Source organism: Diceros bicornis, chromosome X (assembly GCF_020826845.1).
Source record: "Diceros bicornis minor isolate mBicDic1 chromosome X, mDicBic1.mat.cur, whole genome shotgun sequence".
Classification (NCBI taxonomy): domain Eukaryota; kingdom Metazoa; phylum Chordata; class Mammalia; order Perissodactyla; family Rhinocerotidae; genus Diceros; species Diceros bicornis.
The window spans coordinates 29610313-29625202 of NC_080781.1; the positions used below are offsets into that span (position 1 = coordinate 29610313).

The window sequence follows — 14890 nt, forward strand, 5'->3', positions numbered from 1 at the left end:
TTAAGACCACTCAGTGGTCGTTCCTACCCATTCACCAGCGTGAGCAGTGGGAGCTGCAGGGCAGTTTTCAGTGGCGGGCCGGGCGCTCTGGTCTTCAGTAGGCAATTTAGGGAACCGCGGAATAGGCGCAGAAGACACCTGCACGCCTTCGCAGCAGTCTGCGACCTCGAGTTTAATAGCAGTCAACTCAGGAGCTGGAGAGGTCCATTCACCCTGAAATTCTTCCTTGATCACAGCCTTGTTAGCAGCGGCCTGCCCTTCCTTTCCAGCCTCCTCAGGATCCCTGTAGAAGTAAAGATCAGGCAGACCTCCCGCGAGTACGCACGGGAGATGGTGCCGCACAGGCGCAGAAACTCCTGGCCCAGTCTCCACCACATCAGACCCACCGAGTGGGCTTCCTTGTGGCTGCATGGGATGGCAATGTCCACATAGCGCAGAGGAAAATCGGTGTTACACAGAATGATGGTAGGCAAGTTAACTTAAGACGCCTCTGTAAGAGGCTGGTGGCTAGTCCTGGGATCAGTAAGCACCAGAAGTCACGGCTCCAGGAAGGCTGCCTGGATCTGGTTAGTGAAAGTTCCAGGAGTGAAGCGGCCAGCAGTAAAAGTGGCCCCGGTGACAGCTACAACCTTCAGCACAGCCCACTGGCCAGTGGTCCTGGAGGATATGATACTGACATCAGCTGGATTTTCAGTGGCAGCAATGGCATGAGCTGCCAGCAGAAACTCCTCCCAGGTTCTCTTCAGATTTATGATGTAGATGCCATCACTTTTCCTTTTGTAGATGTACTGTTCCATTTGGAAGTCGAGGTTGGTGCCACCTTAGTAGGTTCCAGCTGTACGGAATTTGAGGACATCCTCCTCCTTCATTTGCAGAACATCAAGGGCCCTGGACATAGTGCAAGTTTCCTCTTCTGACAGGAACCCAGGACAACGCCATATGGACTCCTCACTAGGTTTTGTGAAAAGGTAGAATTTATTTTTCTCTTTCTAAAATAAATAAAATACATGTCTGTTAGCTCTCCACTGAAATGCCTGAGGAGCTGTGACAACCCAGTAGAAAAAGCAAATCTACTACCCCAATGTAATTTCCAAATATCATTTTCCACTAAAAGGAACTACCAGGGCTTCTTGGAGATAGGTCTGATTCCAAGCTGTGGCTAGAAATATCCAAGATGAGCCTGGTCATCTTGTCATTTCTGAAATCCTATACCTAGACTCTATCACAGACTACAAAAGGACACAAGAGGCAACTTCGACTTCCATTAGCCGAAGATGAGACCATTTGAGCTTCAAAATGAAGAATGAATACTGAAATGTATCAAATCTATTAAAATTGATAATGACACTGATTATCACAATTATACTAATCCTTCATTGTTCACTTCTTCAGATTTTAGTTAGGTAACCAGCTCCTTATTCAGGAAATTCATACATAAGGTAAAATCATCAACAGGAATTGCACAGCACTACTTCTAAAATATTCTTGCAGAAATAAAAGATTAAATAAAATAAGCTTATATCAGTTGGACATCTATATCTAACTAACAGTTACATGAAATTTTGACAAATAGAAAAAAATACTTCATGAGAATTTCAAACACACAAATCAGAATAGTATATGAACAAGAGAATAAACCAAAGAATATAGGTTAGGAGATAATAAGTATAAGATCAGAAATTTAAGAAATTCAAAACAAGTACACAATGGAGAGAATCACCAAGACACAAGTTTATTATTTTAAAAAGAGAAATAAAACCACACAGACACTGTCAAAATTAATCAAGAACAGCAGCGCATATAAACAATATGAGGGAGGAAAAAGGGAAAAAGGACATAAGTAGAGATAAAACTTTGTTATCTACAAAGAGAAAACAATGAAGAATTTTATGACAATAAGCTTGAAAATTTAGACAAAATGGTCAATTTCCTAGAAAATAATGTTATAAAAATGGACTCAAAAACATTGTCTTATAACAAATATATTGAATCAGTATTTTAAAATGTAAAATAATAACGAACACCAGGCTTAAGTGGTTTTCAGGCCAATTCTAAAAAATGGCAAAGAAAAGATAAATCTAGTCTTATAAACACATTTCCAGAGAATGGAGGAGAAAAAGAAATACATTACTCCACAGTTCATTTAATAATGAGAGTATAACTTCAATAGCAAAACCTGACCATGGCAGACTGAGAAAGAGAAACCGGAGACCAAAGCACTTATTAGCATAAATGCAAAGATCCTAGACAAAATATTAGCAAATTTAACCCAGCAGTGTATAAAAAACGTAATACATCGTGATCAGTTGGGCTCTTTAGAACTTTTCAAGACTGAGTTGCATTTTCATAACGGTACTCTGGCTGCCATGTTGAGAGGAGACTGACATGGGAAGAGAGGCAGAAGGTGGGAGAGCAGTTAGGAGCAGGGTTGCCCGATAAAATGTTTATTGGCTAAATCTGGCAACCCTAGTTAAAAAGTTATTGCAATAATTGAGGTGAGATGTATTTTTGGCTTGTACCAGGATGGTAGAAAGGCAGATGGTGAGCAGTGATCAGATTCTGGAAACATTTTGATGTTAAATTCAACAAGCTCTTTTGATGGTTTGGATATGGGTTATTTTCTATCCTTCTGTCTTATCGTCACTTGCCCCACACTGTTCTAAGTCATTATCTTCCCTTAGTGTGTTCTGAAACAGCATCCTTAATTGCTCTGTTGCCTCTAGCCCTGTTCCTCCACAGTTCCCAATTCTAGTCTATGTACTATTTCTAAAAATGCAAATCTGATTGTTCACCACCTAAGTCCCTTCAGTGACTTACATTTGCCCTTTGGATAATGTCTGACACCTAAAAATAGATGACGTTTACTCTTTGGCCCCATGACTACTTTGCCATCCGCAAGGCCATCACTTCCACTATGCAACCTCCGCCTTCTCTCTGGCTAAGTCCTGTTAATTCTCTAGTTCTAAACCTAAAGGTGACATTCTCAGAAAGACCATCACTAAGACAAGGTTTTGTTCCCTTGTCATAGGTTTCCATAAAATTCTAGTTTCTCCCACCATAACATTAATCAAGCTACATTCTAATCATTTATTTAATTGGATGTTTTCTCAACTGTTTTGTAACTTTGGGGAGGGGAGAGACATAAGTATCCTGTTTATCATCGTATCCCTAAACCTTGAAGAACATTTGGCACAGAGTACATAATCAATACATATTTTAAATAAATGATTAATAAATTAACTAATTAGGTGCTTGCATTTCATATTTGCACAAGGATTATTGAGACAAATGGTGTGCTTCATAACAGCACACTAAATGGTACCACTAATTATTATATTTGCTAAAGATAATTCCATAGAATGAGTTTTTTTTCTTTAGCTTAAAACATAAATTCGTGTCACAAAACTTAATTAGTATACATTTTGACATTCTACTTTAAAAATAATTACTTCAATCTCTAGTTTACTAGAACTTACTTCATTTCTACAATATGAAATAAATGGAACTTTTATTTCTATATATTTTATTTCACTACCTATCAATAAGATGACTGAAAAGGATAGACACATTAGAGAACATTTCTTTCTCTTACTGTAACCAGTCGTGAAAGGCAATGAAGTGACTCTAAAATGGAAGTCAATGAAACATAAGAATTATTAAAGAAAGAAAGGCTTATTTAAAACTTTTGGGAGGGGCCGGCCTGGTGGCACAAGCAGTTAAGTGCGTGCGCTCCCCTGCAGCGGCCCGGGGTTCGCCAGTTCAGATCCCAGGCGCGGACCGACGCACTGCTTGGCAAGCCATGCTGTGGCGGCGTCCCATATAAAGTGGAGGAAGATGGGCATGGATGTTAGCCCAGGGCCAGTCTTCCTCAGCAAAAAAAGAGGAGGATTGGCAGATGTTAGCTGAGGGCCGATCTTCCTCACAAAAAGAAAAAGAAATAAATAAATAAAACATTGGGGAAAGATTAATAATCTAAGTGTGCATGTTATTGATAAAATAAACTTCACACCAAAAAAATAAGGATTTAATAACATTAAACTGGAAATATTGTGAACTTGTGGCCTTTTAAAAGTACTATCTTTTCTAGTCCTAGCTAGAATTTGACCCAGCATTAATCTCATCCTATCTACTAGATTTACTCATGTGGAAAAATCTGATATGCAGTCCCCAATGCCCAGAATTTACTTTCTAATACCCTTTTTTTTTCCTTTGTAAAAAAGAACTAGCACTTCTTGGATAATAGCTAATCCTGTGACCTGGAACATGTTATGGCTGCCCAAAAATGAGGAGGATTTCAAAGATGGCTTGGATAGTGCAAGAACAAATGACCTCAGTTAAAAAGGATTCTCACTGTCTAAGTTTTGACAATATATGCAGAATAGAGAAAATACCACTTGTAATTATTTGGAACAAGTTGAGTCTCTGAATAAAAGCATGACTCTTTAGTTATAATGATAAAAGAAAATTTAATATGAAGTTTAACAACAAGAAAGTTATAATACAAATGAAAGGTGATATAATTTTTATTTAAGTTAATTTTAATGATAAGGGAGTGCAATGTATATAATATTCTTTTCTGTTAAGTAATTATCTTTTTGTGAAAAGCAAATTTGTACCCTTCTCAATATTTGTTACATAACCAAATTGCTTAAGAAAATGAAAATCCTACAGAAACAAATTGATTATAACGGGTGGTCTCCCACCATATATAGGAAGAAAGAAATTTCAACGGGTTTTTGCGAGATGAAGAATGAACCAAGTATTATATTCTTCATTGACCAGGACATGAAATCTCTGAATGACAACACTAAATATAATTAGATGATGATAAGGCTTACTTGTCTCCAGTAATGACAACATAATAGATCAATATATAATATTTAATTGGCAGCAGGCTATAGAGCATTGGACAGGTGAGGGTGAAAGAAGAGATTATTTTGGGGAAGCTGACCAGAGTGTAGGATACCAAAACTTAAGTGAAAGGCCTAAGTTTGACGTAACTATTTAAGCTTTATTATTAAAATAATGGGTCCTGGAGCTCCAGTGTGAATTATCCTAAAGGGCACAACTGTATCCCGTACCCCATTCAAGAAGTAATTAGTTGATATCCAAACCTACAACTTTGACTGGTCTTCTTGACACTTGGGTTGTTTCCAACCTAATACCAAGATGCCCATAGCTGTAAACTTCCAGAGTCTGCTTGGTGAGACAGAATTACTCTGTTTCATTAGCATAACTTCCTAAAAGTGAAAACACTCCGTCAAAAGTGTAAAAAAATTTTAAATATTTGAATGTAATTTGCCAAAATTCATTCATAAAGTCAGTAATACTATACACCATAAACAGTAGAGTATGAGAGTGATATTTCCACAGTATGTTTATAGTGGAGACAGCTAGTTGCCTCCTCAGTGCCTATTTTCTCCTTTAGTAACAGAAAGCACATTTCATTCCAGATGACAATGTGCCCAGCCCAAAACTACATTTCCGGGTGGTCTTGCACCTAGGAGTAAACAATGAGATGGAGCATAAATCAGGTAAGTCTTCTGGATATTCTCCATCCTTTCTCCATTCCCTGCCTGGAACAAAGACGTGAGGTTAGAGCTACATCAGGAATCTTGGAACCAGAGGAGAACTTGAGAATCAAAATCACTTGCTAAGGATGATGGTAACCTTGGAGCTATCAAACCATCCCTGGATTGCATACACATGTAACTTATTTTAGGTGAGAAAGAAATAAACCTCTATCTTATTAAAGCCATTTGTTATATATCTTCTTATTAGGAATCCTTTTTAAAAATTATGTTTGCAAAAATATTTATTTTTAGTTTAATTTTAACTTCTTTTGGGGCTGAATACCAGTTCTTCTTTACCAGGCTTATATATTTGTAAGCTCTTTCCTCTGTCCTATCCAGCTCCAAAGTTTTTAATAAATCCCATATGTGATGATTCACAGATTTGTATCTCTGTCCGAGAACTCACCTCAGAAATCCATACCCAAGTGTTTTCTTGAAATTTGAGATTTTCATTTAAATGTCTTAAAGGATATTCACAAAAATTCTCCCACTGTACATGTAACCTTCTCCTTAACACTGAACCCACATCTCCTAACATGTTTTATCTTAGTGAAAAGCATAAATGTGCAATAAATTGTCCAATAAATTTCACACGTCAAAAATCTAGTTTTTAGTCCAGTACATCTTGAAGATGTCCACATTTCTCGTCTCCATCACCACCACTCTAATTCACCATCTTTCCAGGTGCACAAATAAAGTAGCACCATAGATTGTTTCCCTATATCTAAATTGTCCAAATTGTTCCCTTTTAATCTATTCCTCAATACTTCAACTGGTGAGAACTTTTAAAAATGTGAATCCGAACATGTCCCTCACACACACACACACACACACACACACACACACCCCTACCTTAAATCAATCAATGGCTTCCCATGATTTCCAGATAAAGACCAAAAATGTTAATGTGGCCTATAAGGCCGTGCATGCTCTGGCTCCTACCACTTCCCATGTGTCATGTGACACTATGATCCTCTTTTCTTCCTCTGTAGTCACAGTGGCTTATTTCAGTTTGTTATGAGAGGTTCGGGGATTCGATCGGAGACGTAAAAGACACTTTCCACTCCAAACAAATGGACTGAAGGTATATTTTATTATATAGAGGATAGTAAAGGTGACAGTCTGCAAACAGATCCAAATAGGTCAAATATTAAGAGGGAAAAAACATCAGCCCGACTGGAAAGGGAAAACACCCACATCGGCTGAAGAGAAATGACACAAATCAACCAGAAAGAGAAACACCAGGTTGACCGAAAAGAGAACACATCAAATCAATTACTTCATATCAAATCAATTACTTCACATCAAATCAGTTACTCACAACATCCACGCCCCACTGCCGGGAGAGCCCTGTCAATCGACGCGGCTGGGCAAGGATCACACGTCCTGGGCAAGGTGTCCCTTCCACAGGTGGAACTCTCACTAGGGCTCAGTTTCCAGCAGTTTTTATACCATCAGTAATTTTCAGAGTAAGCAATTACAGAGTTTGCAGAGCAAGCATTTAGTGTTCCCATGCACAAAATGGTTATCAGTGGCGTACGTGCACTGAGCCCCCTGGCTAACGTCCCAGCCCAGTAGTTGTGTACGTGCATTGTTCTCTTTGGTTATCGTCCCAGCCCGGCACAGATGGCCAGTCCATCCCGTGCTACGACGCTCCAAGAGCCTTGAAATGTTACAACCTGCAACTCCCTCCGTGAGAGAAGGGCCAGTTCCCAACACGCAGAAAGCAGCTTTTATATTTCTTTTTGTGCTGGTGGCTGTAGGTCAATGGAGCGGCCAAACATGGCTGTACTCATGTCAAGACACAGTTCCATGACCACGTCGTGGTTACTCCGTTTCCAGGATCTTTGAATATACTTGCCCCTTCATCCCAATGACTCTAGTTACTCCCACTCATTCTTTAGTTCTCAATTCAATGAAAACTTGCTCAGAGATCCTTTCTTATTCCCCTGTGGGTCCTATCTCCCAGTTATACATTCTCTAGCACTGCCTAAATACAAGTATCACCTGGTAGTGCTATGTGAAATTTGGCCCATCTTTTTATCCTGAGTACCTAGCATAGTGTCTGACTGTAAAAATGATACTACAGATAGCTATGATTAAATATTTGACGCATAAATTAATAAATAAGCCGTATTTATGCTGGCTAGAATATATCTTCAAGTGTGTGTTATGAGAGAACATGGGTGGTTCACTTTCTCTGCCCTACACACATAATTCACAAACCACCTGGCGTATTTTTCTTAGTAAATACTTTCTTATAAGTTAAAACTTTCTTCAGTTATATAATGTTTTCATAAATTATGTCTTATATTGATTTTCTTTCATATTCTTTGGTTTTGATCTTCTCCTGAGGAACATAAATTTTCTCATTCTATCTTCCCATGTCTTATCTTGTGGTTTGCAATTGTCTTTTTCTTTTCTGTTATTCTGTGTACAGAGAAAGTGTCCTAGGTTTGTCCTCCACAGGACAAATTCAGTTTCCGTAACACCATCACTACGCTTTATTGTTTCTAAGACTGAATTTCAGTCCGCAATATTAAATCCTTTGACATGTTTCCTTGTCTCACTGTTCTCTCTATTTATTTCTTCCTGACTTTAAAATCAACTCAATTTTTATCACGGTTTCTTGTGTTTTCATCATGGCTTTCAATGCTCTTACATAGTAGAGTATCAGCTTCCTGAAACTAATTTCAGTTCATGTGGTACATCTTCTTGCAAAAGATTGGGCTTTGTTTTCTTTTGTTGTTGTTGTCTTTGCAGCTTGTGACATCCATGAAATAGAAGGTATAAAACTTCGTATGGTGTTATGTTAGTATCAGGTCTAAATCGGTGAATTCTCCTTTCTCATAAAAACCACGGGATACTGCGATTGCTATTAAAATTATTTTCTTAATTTGCAAAACAAAGAGAACTGATTAGCCCATCCCATAACTGGTACAAAATAGTTTTTGTTGTTGCTGTTTTGTAATTCTATTTGTTTTATGTAAATTTTCTGCTCTAAGGAAGGATATCTTGGTCTCACTGCCTGGTAATATACCCATAAGGAAGAGATCTGTTTCTGGATACTCTTAGGAATTCTTATTTTCTTTCATTAGCGGAGATGGTTTATAAAGAACTACATTCTCCAAAGGACACCATTCCCACAGCTCTGTCAACTCAGAATGGGGCTGATTGGAGAATGAGAGGCATGAATGGGGCAGACTGGAGAGAACAGAGAATACAGTCCTCTCTTTTTTTCAGGGGGAAAGTGAAGCAACTTAACAGATAGATAAATGGAAGTTTCTATGGTCCCTTCTTCCCTTCGTATCTCTGTTGTCCACACCACATTCTGCCTCAGGACCTCACTTACACTTTAGTAAGTAGAAATGCTTCTTTGAGTTTTATACATTGAATATTCCTGGTTTCCAATGATGTTAAAAGTTTGAAATTTTTGGTTGGAGAGCAATTTAGTAGTGATTATCTGCCATCGTAACGTGAAAAATCTCTAAATAATATCTGCAATGTTCTTAAAGAGAAAATTATTATAGGTTCTGAAGAGTAACTGACAAAGACTCTCTAGGTGCGCAAATAAATGGAATGTTTACACCACCTATCAATATTTGAATTTTTTTGTACTTTCAATTGAATTTTAAACTGCAATAATATTTTTGTTTATATTTACAATCCAAAATATCAATTAGAATGTTAACATGTACTATAGATGATGAAATATATGTTCATAAGCAATGTCAGATGTTTTGTTTCATTTGATCAACTGTACACTGATTTAGTTAACCTTTGTGGGAAAAGAAATATGCTTGATCAATCTAAATGGTTGGTGGTGAAGTAATACTATCTAATAACTCATTTTTGTGCTGGCATTTTTTTATTTGAACTCACTACACAGAAGGCAAAGCCTCCTAGAAGTTAGAATTCAATTTTTGCGTGTATTTAATTATTCCTCTACGCTAACTCCTTTGATTATCTTTTTGTCAATAGGAGAAAATGTTGCACGTCTTTTACCAACGTAGTCACAGCACATATCCTAAAAGAAAGCTCCTATCACTACAAATTAACTTAAATATATGTAACAGTATTGTGGAGATTATTTAATTATTCAAAATTCATAGTTGTTCACTGATTCAAGGAAGAAAAACTATTTCTTTTTCAAACTTATTTGTTTTCTGAAGGGTTTTGGTAGAATAGGTATATGAATGATATTTCAACAACCATTTCAGAGTTTTTAAAAATGGATGTTTTATGGGTTAGACACAGATGTTATTTATTTATAATATATACTTTATCTGATTAACAACAGAATTTGAGAGAATCTATAAAAATACACAAGAAAAGTACCAAAATGGAAATAAAAACTTTACAAGTTGTTGAATTTGTAAGAAAATAATACAGTATAATAGTGACCTGGGGTAAAAATTTCTGTCATTTATCAAACATTAAATGTCACTGAAGCAAAATAAAAACAAAAATATCATATGAATCTCATTATGTAATAAAAGGAAAATTCAAATGAGAGATACTTTGACCTATTTGAAAATATCTTATCCTATCAGTGTTAAATGGACTTAAGGCCCATTCATTTATTCATTCATTTACTTCATTCAATTCATTTAACTTATATGTACTGAGCACTTCTATATGTACCAGACACAATTATTAATTGGCAGGTAATAGCAGAAAAAAGAACACAGACAAAAATCTGTGATCTCATGAAATTTATACTTTAGTAAGGAAAAGATAAAATTAACAAAAAGGTATTATATATTGATGATTGCTGAGAAGAAAAGTATAAGGACTGCACATTGGGGAAGGGGTAGTGTGAGTGTTTAAATTGAGATAGCCAAGGACCTTATTCTCACTTGGATGAGATGACACAATACTTTCTCATCTCCCAGTAATTTTACCTGCAGACGAAGTCAGCATTTTTCTTACAAACAGCTTTGAATTAGTTCACCTGCCCTAGCAAATGGTCGATGAAAACCCCATTTCATATTATAGAATACAGTATACATACTTTACACAGGAAATTTATAAGTACAAGTGTATTTAGTGATCCACCCTGGCCAGAGGAAAATTTTAGTATTGTTCTTGTTGGGAAAAACATTCTGATTTTGTGCAACACCACTTCCCAGTGGCCTGCCAAGTTTGAGTCAGCTGGTAAATGCTCATCGAAGTAACTAAAGAAATTGTTGCATTGGCTTCATTAGTATTCACAAGATGACTTTTGGAAAATATCTACCAAAAACAATTTTGGTTTTGGGAGATTTACTATTATTCTGTCATTTCTGAAAGTAATTGGAAAATAAGATCAGTTATTTCTAGAAACAATTCCTGGTTCATGAAATTAAGACCATTTAGTCTGTGTTCAGAATGCCTTTTGTCCTCTTTGCCATCACAGAAGGATACACATCTAATTAATCCAAAGTCTGCATCAGAAAATTTAAATATAACTCAAGGTAAAAGGAAACTAAAATCTAGCCTAATTTTCTATTGTATGATATTGAAACCTTATGTGATTACCCATATGAATTCTTATATTTATATAAAAATGCAAGCTTTTATAAACATGAATACCTTATATGGGTCAAAGTATTACTTTTAAAAAGTTAAAAATGACTTGTACAAACATAAAATGAGTATATCTCAAAGATTTTATTCGACCTGCTAATTAATGAGGAAACCACTAAGGTGGTAAAACTCGATCCAAGAGCATTTGATAAACAGGGGTTTATATAGTCTATGAAGAAAGCTATCTAAAAATTTTTAGAGTAGGACTGCTTGGTTAGATAACAACTCATTGTTGTCCTATGGGGCAATCAAACCATAACCATCAGGATTATCTTTTTTATCAGATAGAAATTTACATGTTAGTAAGTAACTTCATAGTGTCTGAGTTCTGATCAAGTAGTAAATAGCAGAGTCAAACACAAGTACATTCTCCTAGAAAATTATATAATTCTTGGGTGAGCTTATTAAACGTTTCAGAATAACATTGAAAAGACATGCCATCCACCTTTTCTGCCTTTTTTCCAGTTTTCATGATTTTCTTAACAATCCCCCATCTTAGTTTGAGGTGTTATAACAAATACAGTAGTCTGGGTGGCTTAAACAACAATTTATTTCTCACAGTTCTGAAGGTTGGGAAGTCCAAGATCAGGGTTCCAGCATGGTCAAGTTCTGGTGAGAGCCCCCTTCCTGGTTTGCAAATGGCTGTCACCTTCCTGTGTCTTCACATGGCGGGAAGAGAGATCATCTCTCTCATATCTCTTCTTATAAGGACACTAATCCCATTCATGAGGGCTCCACTTTCATGACCTAATTACCTCTCAAAGGTCCCATCTCCAAATACATCACACTGAGCATTGGAGTTTCAACATACAAATTTTGGGAAGACACAAACATTTAGTCCATGGCCTTCCGTGCTTTGATCATAAATTATCTCCAAATATTGATCAGAAAAAAAAAAAAGTTGATCTCATTATAGTTTAGATTGATTATTTTCACAGATGCAGTAAGAGGTGCTAAATAACCATATAAGCTTCCTTGTTCATGTAGTATTTAACAGACACTGAAGCAAAACTTTTAGCTTTTGTTTGTAAATTTTCTTAAAGAATCTAGGATTGGTGCATTTAAAAGACTCTATAAAGTCTAGGCCACGAAGTGAAGGCCAAGAAAATCTCTCCCGCAGACATCACTGTAGTACCCATAGAATTAGTAAATTCCTCTTTCCTCAAAGCCCTCAAAATATACTAGGCTCCTGGCCTGCCAGGAAGTGACTTTATTTATCACTTGTGAGTCTGGAGCCCTATAAGCCAGGTGCCAGGCTGGTTTCCTATGAGAGTTTTGTAGGCATTGGTGCTCTTCTTCTTTAACAGTGGGCTTGCTGTACCTGATTAAAAGTGACTCATTTCCAAATATAACACTGCAGCATGTCTTTAGCGGCACAATCAGTTTTTCCAATTTGAGGTAAAATGGAGACAGATTCTTATTGAAATAATGAAAATAGCTATTACCACAAAAATAAGGAAACTCATTAAAAATATATGTTTTTGAATTATGAGACTTCAGTGAGAATTAGATTCCATTTAAAAATGTTTTGTATTCCATTTATACAGCATAATATTGTAAATTGAGGGCAAGACATCTGGAAGGAAGAAAAAGTGATTCCTTGTATATTCGTCAGTACATAGAGCATTAAAATAACATCAACAATATTCCAAACACATAACTGCTATTAAAATTTTCTCATCAGTTTATTCAGTCCTATGTAATTAATTCTTGCTCCCCTGGACCTAGGATCAGCAGTCTGCTTTCATGAAGTCATCTTCTTGTGAAATAAAAGGAATCCTAGAAAGCCTGATTCAGTCCTCTGGTACAGTTGGAAAGATTTCTAAGCAATACCAGCTTCATGGTCTTTAGTCAAGAGTCTATTTTTGATGTATCAATAGTTAAGATACCTGGTAGAGTCCAGTCCTTAAGACACGGTGACTGACCTTCTTTGTTGAAGATGTGAGTTCTAACCTTTGAGACTTCAAATAAGAACCAGAGGAAAGCAAAGTTCACCTGTAAATGAGAGTAATTGGCTATTCTTATTATTACAGTAATTAATAATATCAAAATGGAAGAGATCCATTGGGGTCTACAACACATAACTATTTCATAAGCTTTTAATCCATTTTCCCTTGAGGATAAGAACCGAATATTATGAATAGCAAGCACATTGACCCAAGACCTTGCTATAAAGTGTAAAATCTCTTAAATTTTTATATTAATAGCAGTTTACATGTGCAAAATTAACCTAGGTAAGGATGAGCTTCTCTTATTTTTTAATTATTTTTCTCATTTATGTCTTACAGCAGTATTGAGCTAATTAATAAATATGGAGCAGACCAAATAAACCTAAATATTTGTAGCATGTTTTTTTTTTCTTAATAAGGAGAAAGAAGAAATATTTGTGATTTTCTAATTCCCACTGGGAAATCTCAAAGATTTCAGATTTCAGGTGTAAAGATATCTTTTTTTTAAAAAATTAAAGGTCTGATCCTGGGAAGACAAAATCAGAACAGTTATCAAAGGAGATTTAGGTACTTGATTAAGATAGGATGATGGGCACTTGAGAAGCAATACTTGCTTATCTATTTAATCAAAGTGATAATATAATATTTTTAAATAAACACAGAAGAAGTTTTCATGGTTGTAAGAATTTTAGCTCTTTCAAAAGTGAGGACACTTTATTCTTTTATTTTTGTAATAATCTATTGCAGAAGTTAGCAAACCATGGCCCATAGGCCTAGTCATGAGTACAGTTCATAAGCTGAATAGTTTTTACATTTTTAAATGTTTGAAAAAAATTAAAACAGGAATAACATTTTGTGACATGTGAAAATTTTTTGTGTGTGTGAGGAAGATCAGCCCTGAGCTAACATCCATGCTAATCCTCCCCTTTTTGCCGAGGAAGACCGGCTCTGAGCTAACATCTATTGCCAATCCTCCTCCTTTTTTTCCCCCCCAAAGCCCCAGTAGATAGTTGTTTGTCATAGCTGCACATCCCTCTAGTTGCTGTATGTGGGACGCGGCCTCAGCATGGCCGGACAAGCGGTGCGTCGGTGCGCGCCCGGGATCCGAACCCGGGCCGCCAGTAGCGGAGCGCGCGCACTTAACCACTAAGCCACGGGGCCAGCCCGAGACATGTGAAAATTATATGAAACTTTATTGAACACAGCCACACAATCATTTACAGATTATCTATGGCTGCTTTACTGCTACAGTGGCAGAGTAGTTGTGACAGATCTTAAAGCCCTTATGGACTGCAAAACCCAAAATATTTACCATCTGGCCCTTTACAAAAAAAAATTTTGACTCCTGTTCTAGAACTTGGTAAAATCAACACAAAGCACTGAAAAATTTTCAGGTGAGATACTGAACTTCTGCTCTCTGAGCAGGTTACACAGAGAGTAACCTTTTTGTTACTCCTTGTTAACACTTAAAACTTAAAGATCAATTGTCATTTCAATGGATAAAAAAACAAATAAAAGACTCACAAGCTCCTTCTTTATAAATTATCTTGAGAAAAAGCCCGTCAACATTGAGCAAAATTTGTCAAAATGTTAATACATTTCAATGCTTCTTTTCAGCTCCATTATTTGCAGTTACTAAAAACCAAAACTATATTTTCTTCCTGCAAAATTCTGCAACTTTTTGTATCTATCGAGATTCTGTCTTTTATTATCCTCTTTCATATTTTGAAACAGATACCTTATTTCACAAACTACCATCATTTTTTTTAAAAACCACATCCATTACCTTGCACACACAGT

The 14890-nt window shown here is 36.4% G+C and overlaps 1 pseudogene; it reads right to left on the bottom strand.

Moving 5' to 3' along the window:
* LOC131400473 (small ribosomal subunit protein uS2-like) lies at positions 1-896 on the bottom strand (annotated as a pseudogene).
* Positions 897-14890: the final 13994 nt, after the last annotated feature.